Source organism: Nanorana parkeri, unplaced genomic scaffold (genome assembly GCF_000935625.1).
Source record: "Nanorana parkeri isolate BGI_ZX_2015 unplaced genomic scaffold, ASM93562v1 scaffold345, whole genome shotgun sequence".
In the NCBI taxonomy this organism is placed as follows: Eukaryota; Metazoa; Chordata; class Amphibia; order Anura; family Dicroglossidae; genus Nanorana; species Nanorana parkeri.
In genome coordinates, this window is record NW_017306613.1 from 378,988 (window position 1) to 387,323 (window position 8,336).

General features: G+C 41.3%; 1 protein-coding gene across 3 annotated transcripts in view; it reads left to right on the forward strand.

Moving 5' to 3' along the window:
• EXOSC2 (exosome component 2) overlaps nucleotides 1-8,336 on the forward strand; it is a 35,659-nt gene that overhangs the window by 14,769 nt on the left and 12,554 nt on the right. The window lies entirely within an intron of this gene.

The window sequence follows — 8,336 nt, forward strand, 5'->3', positions numbered from 1 at the left end:
TGTGATGATCCAGAAAGGTGTATTTAGGCAGTGCTACTGATTGGCTCGTTAGACAGAGCTCTTCCAAGTGTTCATATCCCCTTTAACTGCTTCCCGTCCAGTAGCCATTCATAAACAGCCGGACAGGAGCCTTCTAGATGAGGATGGGTGTTTTAAAACATTCCTCCCCGCCACCACTTGTGTGCGCGCCGTCTAGTGCGCGCATAAGCGGGAACACCTGCTCAAATTTAAAACAGCCAGTGATGGCTGTTTAAATGCAAGCGTTTTGGGGACTATAGAGCCGCCCAATCGCTTCAATTTTGCGTATTGGGTGTGGGACACCTCCTCCGCCGATCTTGGGCTTTTCTGTGCCCGGTGCAAGCCCCGGACCAGCACAGCGGCTCTGTGACCAGAGATCAGAGGTAGATCAGTACATGATCGCCCTCTAATCTCCTCTCCAGTGTCAGAATGCAGAAGTGATGTATACTACATCACTTCCGCATTCAGCTGTCATTCCCGGCTACAGAAGCCGGAGAGTAACAGATCTCTGCTTCATCAGCTTCTCTGGTGATCGCTAGGTGACATTAGGGGTCTTGGAGACCCCTGATGTCTCCATAAAGAGGACCTGTCACTGTATAAGTTAAGCGTGAAAAAAAAAAAGGTTTAACAAAATTAAAGTGGCATAAAAAAATTAGTTACACATATATATAAAAAATGTTTAAAAAAACGCAAACATTTTTTCCCCAGTCATCTTCCAGGACAGCCATCGAGATATAGGCTCCGCCTGCCTGCAACAGGAAAGTCCCCCACATATACGCAAACATGCGTAAAGTGCGTATACATTGAGAGCAATAATTTTAGAGCCATCAATCACTGATAATACTTAACTGATGAGAGGTAAAGGTTTTAAAGTGTCTATGCCTACAGGCCAAATTTGGCTATTGTAGTTTTTTGTGACATGTTTGGTGTCTATTTATCTGACGTGACCCCGTCTTTTATATTGTACCAAACAATTTGGGTAATAATAAAGGTTTCATACGATAACGTAGGGAAAACTGTTTTTTTTATTTATTTACATTTTCTGTACTTTTTTCCATTAAATAGTAAATAAAAATAAAAACCCCAATAGTATTTACCACCTGTCCTCAAAAAATGGTATAAAATTAATTTCAGCACAACGTTGCATGACGGAATAATTGTCAAAGTACTGCAGCGCTGAATCCTGAAAAATTTCCTGGACAAGAAGGGGATGTAAATACCCTGCTCTTCAAGTAGTTAAACTGTGTATTATATATATTCCTCTGCCACCAGCTTTATCACATACTGTATTTTTCATGTGCGTTTGTGCATAGCAATGGAGCCTATTTCTATGCAATCTTCCTTGCTTGCTTAAATGTGTATTGCATCTTCATTGCATTGGGTTTACATAGAGGGTTATGCATGAACCAGTAAACACGCAGGTTTGCATTTTAGCAGCCTGAGATATAGGTTCAGTATTGGGAACTATCGGAATATGCATCTTACAGCTTACCCAAAGGAGCCCTAATTCCAGTTTTCAGTAAACACTGCTGAGGACAGTTTTCAACTGTAGTGTGTGTGTATATGTATATATGTGTATATACATACATACATGTATTTTGTTTATATTTAAGGAGAATGCCAACTGAAACATTTCCGCGTTTTGTGTAAAACGTTCAAATATTAGAACATATTTCATCTTTTATTGCTGGTTTAGTCCCCATGGGGGGGATTTCCATTACTTTCATTTGTGCCAACAGATCAGGAATTAAAAGGGATCTCTCGAATGGGGATGCAATATAAAATGCACTTTTACAGGTGGACAGTGGAAAGGTAGAAACCTTTTTCAAGATTTTGTAGTATTGTCTGTGTCCCCATTGAGGAAATGCCTTTACTTCTTGTGACATCACAAAGACAGAAGGCGATAGGAAAGCTTCCAACAGGGGCACGGTCAGGGGTTCTAATTCATCCCTATTCTCACCAACACATACAAACATTTGCATTGTCTTTGGTATGTTAGCTGACATTACACATTTATCTTCAACCTTCTACTTTCAATTTGATCTAAAAAAAAGAAAAATCGTGAAGAATGGTCCAAAAAAGTGCCATATGACATAAAACCTAATCTAAAAGTAACTGGGATGATACATGGAGTTAATGGAATCTTATTTCTGCATTTGCCTGAAGTGATACTGTTGAATTTTGCAACATGTTTATAAAAAAATAGTTTTCGGAAAGCTTTTGACTCTTTGTCCTGGGCATATTTGTTCAGCTCCCTCCTCAAACGGTGCTTTGATCCCATGTTTATCTTGTGGGCCCAATCCCTCTACTCTAACCCCAGCGCATCAGTCAAATATGCTGGCTACTGCTCAGGTTCTTTCTCTATTTTTGAGGGAACACGCCAGGGGTGCCCTTTATCCCCATTACTTTTCGCACTTGCAATTGAGCCTCTAGTCCAACTCATCTGCAACCACCCCAACATCACCGGCAAACCAATAGCGGGACACCACCGTAAGCTCAGTCTATTCACAGGTGATATTCTTTTTATGTCTAACCCATCTATAGCCCACGAACCTTCTTACCACATTAGACCGCTTTGGTGTAGTGTCAGAACTAAAGCTTAACCCCCATAAATCTAAAGCTCTTAAAGTGACATGAAACCCTCAGATTTGTTAACATAAAACAATAGTGTAGTGTAATGTGTGCCTTACTGTAATCCATGGTAGTTTCCCTTCTCTTTGCTGCTCTTCCTTTTAAATCCTTCTCTCTTCTCATGCTAGGGGAGAACTTCTGTTTTGCAGCAGACTGCCTTGTCTCTCGGCTGCAAAGGGAAGTTCTCCCCAAGCACAAGAGATGCAGATTTAAAAGAAAGCAGCAAGGAGAAGGGAAACTACCATGGATTACAGTAAGGCACACATTACAGTATTGGTTAAAAAAAATCTGAGCGTTTAATGTCACTTTAATGTGTCCCTGCCCACCCATTTAGTTGAAACTCTGAGAATCCTTGCCCTTTTCTTGGGAAACATACTCCCTCTGTTATCTGGGAATCCGCCTCACTCCTTCTTTTGACTCCCTATTCGCTCAAATGACCCTCCTTTATTCTCCCACCTCTCACAACTGCTGCGCACCTGTACGCAATATTCCATCTTATGGTTGGGGAGAATCTCTGCCATTAAAATGACATACCTGTCTAAATTACTTTATTTGTTCAGGGTACTCCCAGTCCCTATACCAGAATATAGATTCAGGATACTACAACGTCAACTGTTTCAATTCATTTAGCAAATAAGTCGCCCCCGTATACCACGTCACACTTTTTTCTCGCTCAAACGTAGAGGTGGACTGGGGGTCCCACATATCTTTAACTATTATGTTGCTGCCCAAATCGCTATGCTGTCTAGGTATCGTGCTGCTTTAGACATACCACTTTGGGTCTCGATGGAGGCTGTCGATTGTGCACCGCTTGCGATTGACAATCTCCTATGGCTCCTCCCTAAAGACAGGGCACAATTGCTTGACCCTGTTACCGCTTACTCCTTACGTATACGGGATCCCCTTAAATACTCGGCGCACCTAATGTCCCCTCACAGCCCGCTTCTGTAGTTTTAAGGAACCCATTGTTTCCCCTTGCTGTGATTCCCCTACTGCATTGCACCACTGGAAAACTAAAGGCGTAACATGTATGTTTACATTTTATACAGCTGAAGGTCCAAAAACATTTCTACAATTAAGAACCTCCTATCAGCTCCCGGCAACTGAACTATTCTATTACCTCCAGGTCAAACACTTTTTGTCTTCCCAAGTCCCCAATTTTCCTACAGGTCCCACGTTCACTCTTTTCGAAAGTGCCTGTAACAAGGACCCATATGCACCAGGTCTGATCTCATTGATATACGACCATCTATTGTCTAGACTCGCCACTAAACCAACATACCTATATATCTGCATAGGAGATGGATCTCGGTTGCTCCATTGACGAAGACAGTTGGCAATCCATTTGGGAAACAACTAAGTCTAGCTCTCAAAACATGCAAGTGCTAGAAACCAACTACAAATTGCTCTACCGCTGGTACCTAGTGCCCTGTCACCTACGGGCATTTTTCCCAGGACATGCGGGAGAGTGCCTCCGCGATTGTGGAGAAGTAGGGTCCTACATTCACATATGGTGGTCAAGTCCGACAGCACAAGCTTTGTGGACCCGAGTGATTGATTTATTTTCTGAACCTGACATGTCTATGTTATCCATCATTCATAGAGGGATGCATTGGTAGAATTTTGATTTTTTTTTTTAGTGAAAGGTCTGCTATAAATGACTGAGTGGGATAAGGTTGTGAGTGGTGTACCTCAGAGTTCTGTCTTGGGGACAATACTGTTTAACTTGTTTATAAAGTGCATTGAGATTGGATTTAAGAGTCCAATTTCTGTATTTTCTGATAAAATACAGGGAAATAACTATGGCACAGGATGTAGAAACATTACAGGAAGATCCAGATAAAATAGGGGGATAGGCGAAGACTTGGCAGATGAGGTTCAATGTTGAAAAATGCAAAGTGAAGCATTTTGGGTGCTAAAACCTTGCTGGGAAGATATTCATTAGAATGGTTACATTGGGAGAATCAGTGATGGAAAAAGATTTGGAGACCACAGACTTGGCAAAATCATGCAATGCCAGTCTGCTCCTAACAAAGCAAGCGGAATGCTCTCATGATATACAATAAAAAAGGGTATTTATTTGAGGGACAAATTGATTCTCTTACTCATTTACAAAACACTGGTTCCACCTCATCTTGAGTGTGTGGCTCAGTTTTGGTCCCCAATTCATAGAAGGTAGGTCCTAGAATTGGAAAGTCACCTAGAAAGGGGGTCTCAGCTACGAGAAATGATTAGGTAATCTAAACTTGTTTACCTTGGAAGGGGGAGCTTAAGAGGAGACATGATCACAAATGAATGTTGATTGTAAGGGTGATTACAACTTGATTAATCTCGGGTCCCTGAAGAGGACACATGAGCATAATTTATGGACCTGTTTCTTTTTTCCAACCTTCTCAACTATGTATGTGAACCATTTATTGACATTTTTACCCCAGATGGGGGTGACTTGCTGAACTATTTTTGGGCACTAGATGTCACTATTGTTATACTGTTCTTGTTCTGTAGTCATGGACAGGACTGCTCTGCCCGTGTCCCGGGCTCTGCTATGATGAATTTTGTTTCCCCTTTGTAAGCGATCACTTATTTAGTGCTTAACACAGACTGTTATAAATGAAAATAATAGCCTTAAGGTTGCCAGTATATGAAATTAATCTGAGAGAAGAAAATAGTGGAATAGAACGCTGATAAAAAAATCAAGTTTCTTTTCTTGACCATCCGTACAGATGGAGACAAGTCTATGCCCACAATATGGATCCTTATTCTAAATAAAGTGAACCTGTCACCAGGAATGAAATTCTTGCATTCGTGAGTGGAAAAAAAGTCCTTTATATATTGGAAGGATTTTTTTTATCAATCTTCATACTCTGTCTGTATTGCTGGACAGAAGGACATAATTGTGTTGGTAGTTGCGGTGCAAATCTTCTGACCTCCACTTGTCGAACATATAGACATAAATTGCAACATATATAGTGTACCTTAGTCCAAGACTAATGTTTGGATCCATGTTTCTCCTTTTCTCCCCTGCTCTTAGGGGATGTTATTTATGGGGTATTCTATTTTTGGAAAGACCCATTATTGGGAATTAAGATTTGTGTGCACTTTATAGCCCTGAATTGCGGACATTTGGGAGTTATTTTAAAGAATTCGTAATGACATTATGGATAATCTGTAGTCAACTCAGAACCCACAAGGGGATATGCATTGAATACACATTGAAGGGAATTTATCAAAACTGGAGCAGACAAAATCTGGAGCAGCTGTTCATGGCAACTAATCAGCTTCTCGCTTTCATTTTTAAATCTTAACTGAACAAACTGAAGAGAGAAGCTGATTGGTTGCCAGGTACAGCTGCTCCAAATTTCTTTTGCTCCAGTTTTGATAAATTCCCCCATTGTGATAAAGTGCAATAACTAGGAGCCTTATAGGTTTGCATTACTCTTACTAGAATTTGGGGGACACAGAGGACACAGTCTATGGGGACTTTTAAGTATACCATGTTTTTTTAGTAGAAAGTTTATATGGTGGCCATTTCTACACAATATTGGGTCTGTTGAATCTCAAAACAGTTTTTTTGTGGGAGAATTAACATTTTGAATTATACCGGGGACTCTGGACCCCATTTTTGGTGTGGAGTTTTGTGGGGGCATTGTTTGGTCAGTGAGCATTATGGAGACACTGTTAAAGTCTGATGGGTATCATACAATTAATTTTATATGGCTGGGACCTAAGTATGAGGTACCACACCCTTAAGAATAGTAGTGATCACAAAAAGAAAAAGATGGGGTTTTTAAGGTACCGTAGGTACTGTAGGCTCCTCTAGCGCTGACTGGCAGAACGGACAGGGAGGGGGCGGGTACAGCTGGCACTGCCTCTAGATAGGCAGAGCCAGCTGTCACTCACCCAGCTGTCACTCACACAGCTGGGTGGATCCAGACATAATTGTCGGGATCCGCTTCAGCGTCTCAGTATACCGCGCGCTGTAGCTCGCGGTATACTGAGCTTAGGGTGACAGGAGGACGCTAGTTTGTGTCCTCCCAATACCCTAAGGAGAACTATGGGGAAAAGCCCTAACCCCATAGTTCTCCTTTTTAAGAGTAAATTTTTTTTTAATTAAATAATAATGATCAGTGAGCATTATGGAGACACCGTTAAAGTCTGATGGGGTACCAAAGGCTGTCTGGTATATAGAGGAAGTGTTACTTTCTTTTCTTCCAGCTGTTGCAGGTTTTGCTTTCATAGTAACCTGTCATTAGAAAAATACGGAAGCCACCACTGTTGACCTTCTTAAAAAAATGTTGCTTCTGTGGTTTCAACACTTTAGGTCACTGAGATAGAACAGCTATGCACGAGCTCTGGTATCATTTGCTACATGATTGTTCTGGGTCCATAATAAAGGAACAACTGAGACAGCCAAGTAGCGGGAATTTTCAGAGCATTTTACGTGACAAGTGTCCCTTAAGAAGCAGGGATTAGCAGAACAGACGGTTAGTATTTAAGCAAAACCATATTTTCCAAGGTTTTAGGCTGGGGGTAAGAAGGTCAATGATGAAGAGACACATAGGTGCCTGACTAGCAAGTCACTGACTTGGAGCAAGTACACAATACAGGCCAGGGACTCGGAAAGTAGTGATGCCAGGATCGGATGACTGCATCAAGAGTCTGCACCTTTAAAGACAAGTCAGCAATGACAGCTCCCATAGATTCCTCATGTGTTCCCTTTAAGGTATTGTTGTTGCTGTCACTAACCAAGGAGCAGTACCACCAAGTGGAAGATCACTGCAGTTCCAGTCTAGTGTGATAATTGTTGGTGTCAGCATGTATTCTCCTTTTATCACTTTCACATGTATTAATAGCTTTCTCATGGAGTTTAAATTGAGTCCTTAATCAGCATTAATGTATGATTGTTAACCTACGCCTACGAAGCTTGTACAGGGGGCAACAGTACAATGAATGCCTTCAGTCTAAAAGCAGCTGAAGTATGTCAAGACATGTCAGAAAACTATAAAAACACAATGGTGCGCAGCCTGTTCCCCCCTCCTGTTATAATGAACTAGAAGTCTCAGCAAGCAGGGCTGCTATGCATGAGAAAAGTCCTGTGCTTGGTAGATGCTTCAGTAACATTGGTTCAAGTCATGTGATGTAAAGGGAACATCTCCATAACCAAGACTAGAAGCCACCACATAAAATTGGGGGAGAAAAGATTTAACCACAAGGGTCGTAGGGACTTCCTTTCAGTTAGAGCAGTTGGAGTCTGGAACTTGCTGCCACAAGCAGTGGTATCAGCTAGAGCTGCAGCTAACGATTATTTTCAAAATCGATTAGTTAGCCGATTATTAAGTTCGATTAATCGGTTAAATAATGTGTTTCTAGTATTTACATATTATGCCTTATTATTGCAGTTTACCATAAATTCATTTTCGATGTTCACATTCCTAAAGTGGATCTGTCCGAAACTTTACAAATCCACATGTTTAAATTCCTGTAATGTTACCATGTACAGCAGGGGTGCCCACAATTTTTTGTTTTAAGATCTACTTTTCAAATGACAAGCTACATGAGATCTACCAACGGAAAAAAAATCCCTCTCTCCTGGCTGTCTCTCCTCACTCTCCTGTCTTTCCTTTCTCTCTCTCCTGGCTCTCTCTCTCTCTCCTGGCTCTCTCTCTCTCTCCTGGCTCTCTCTCTCT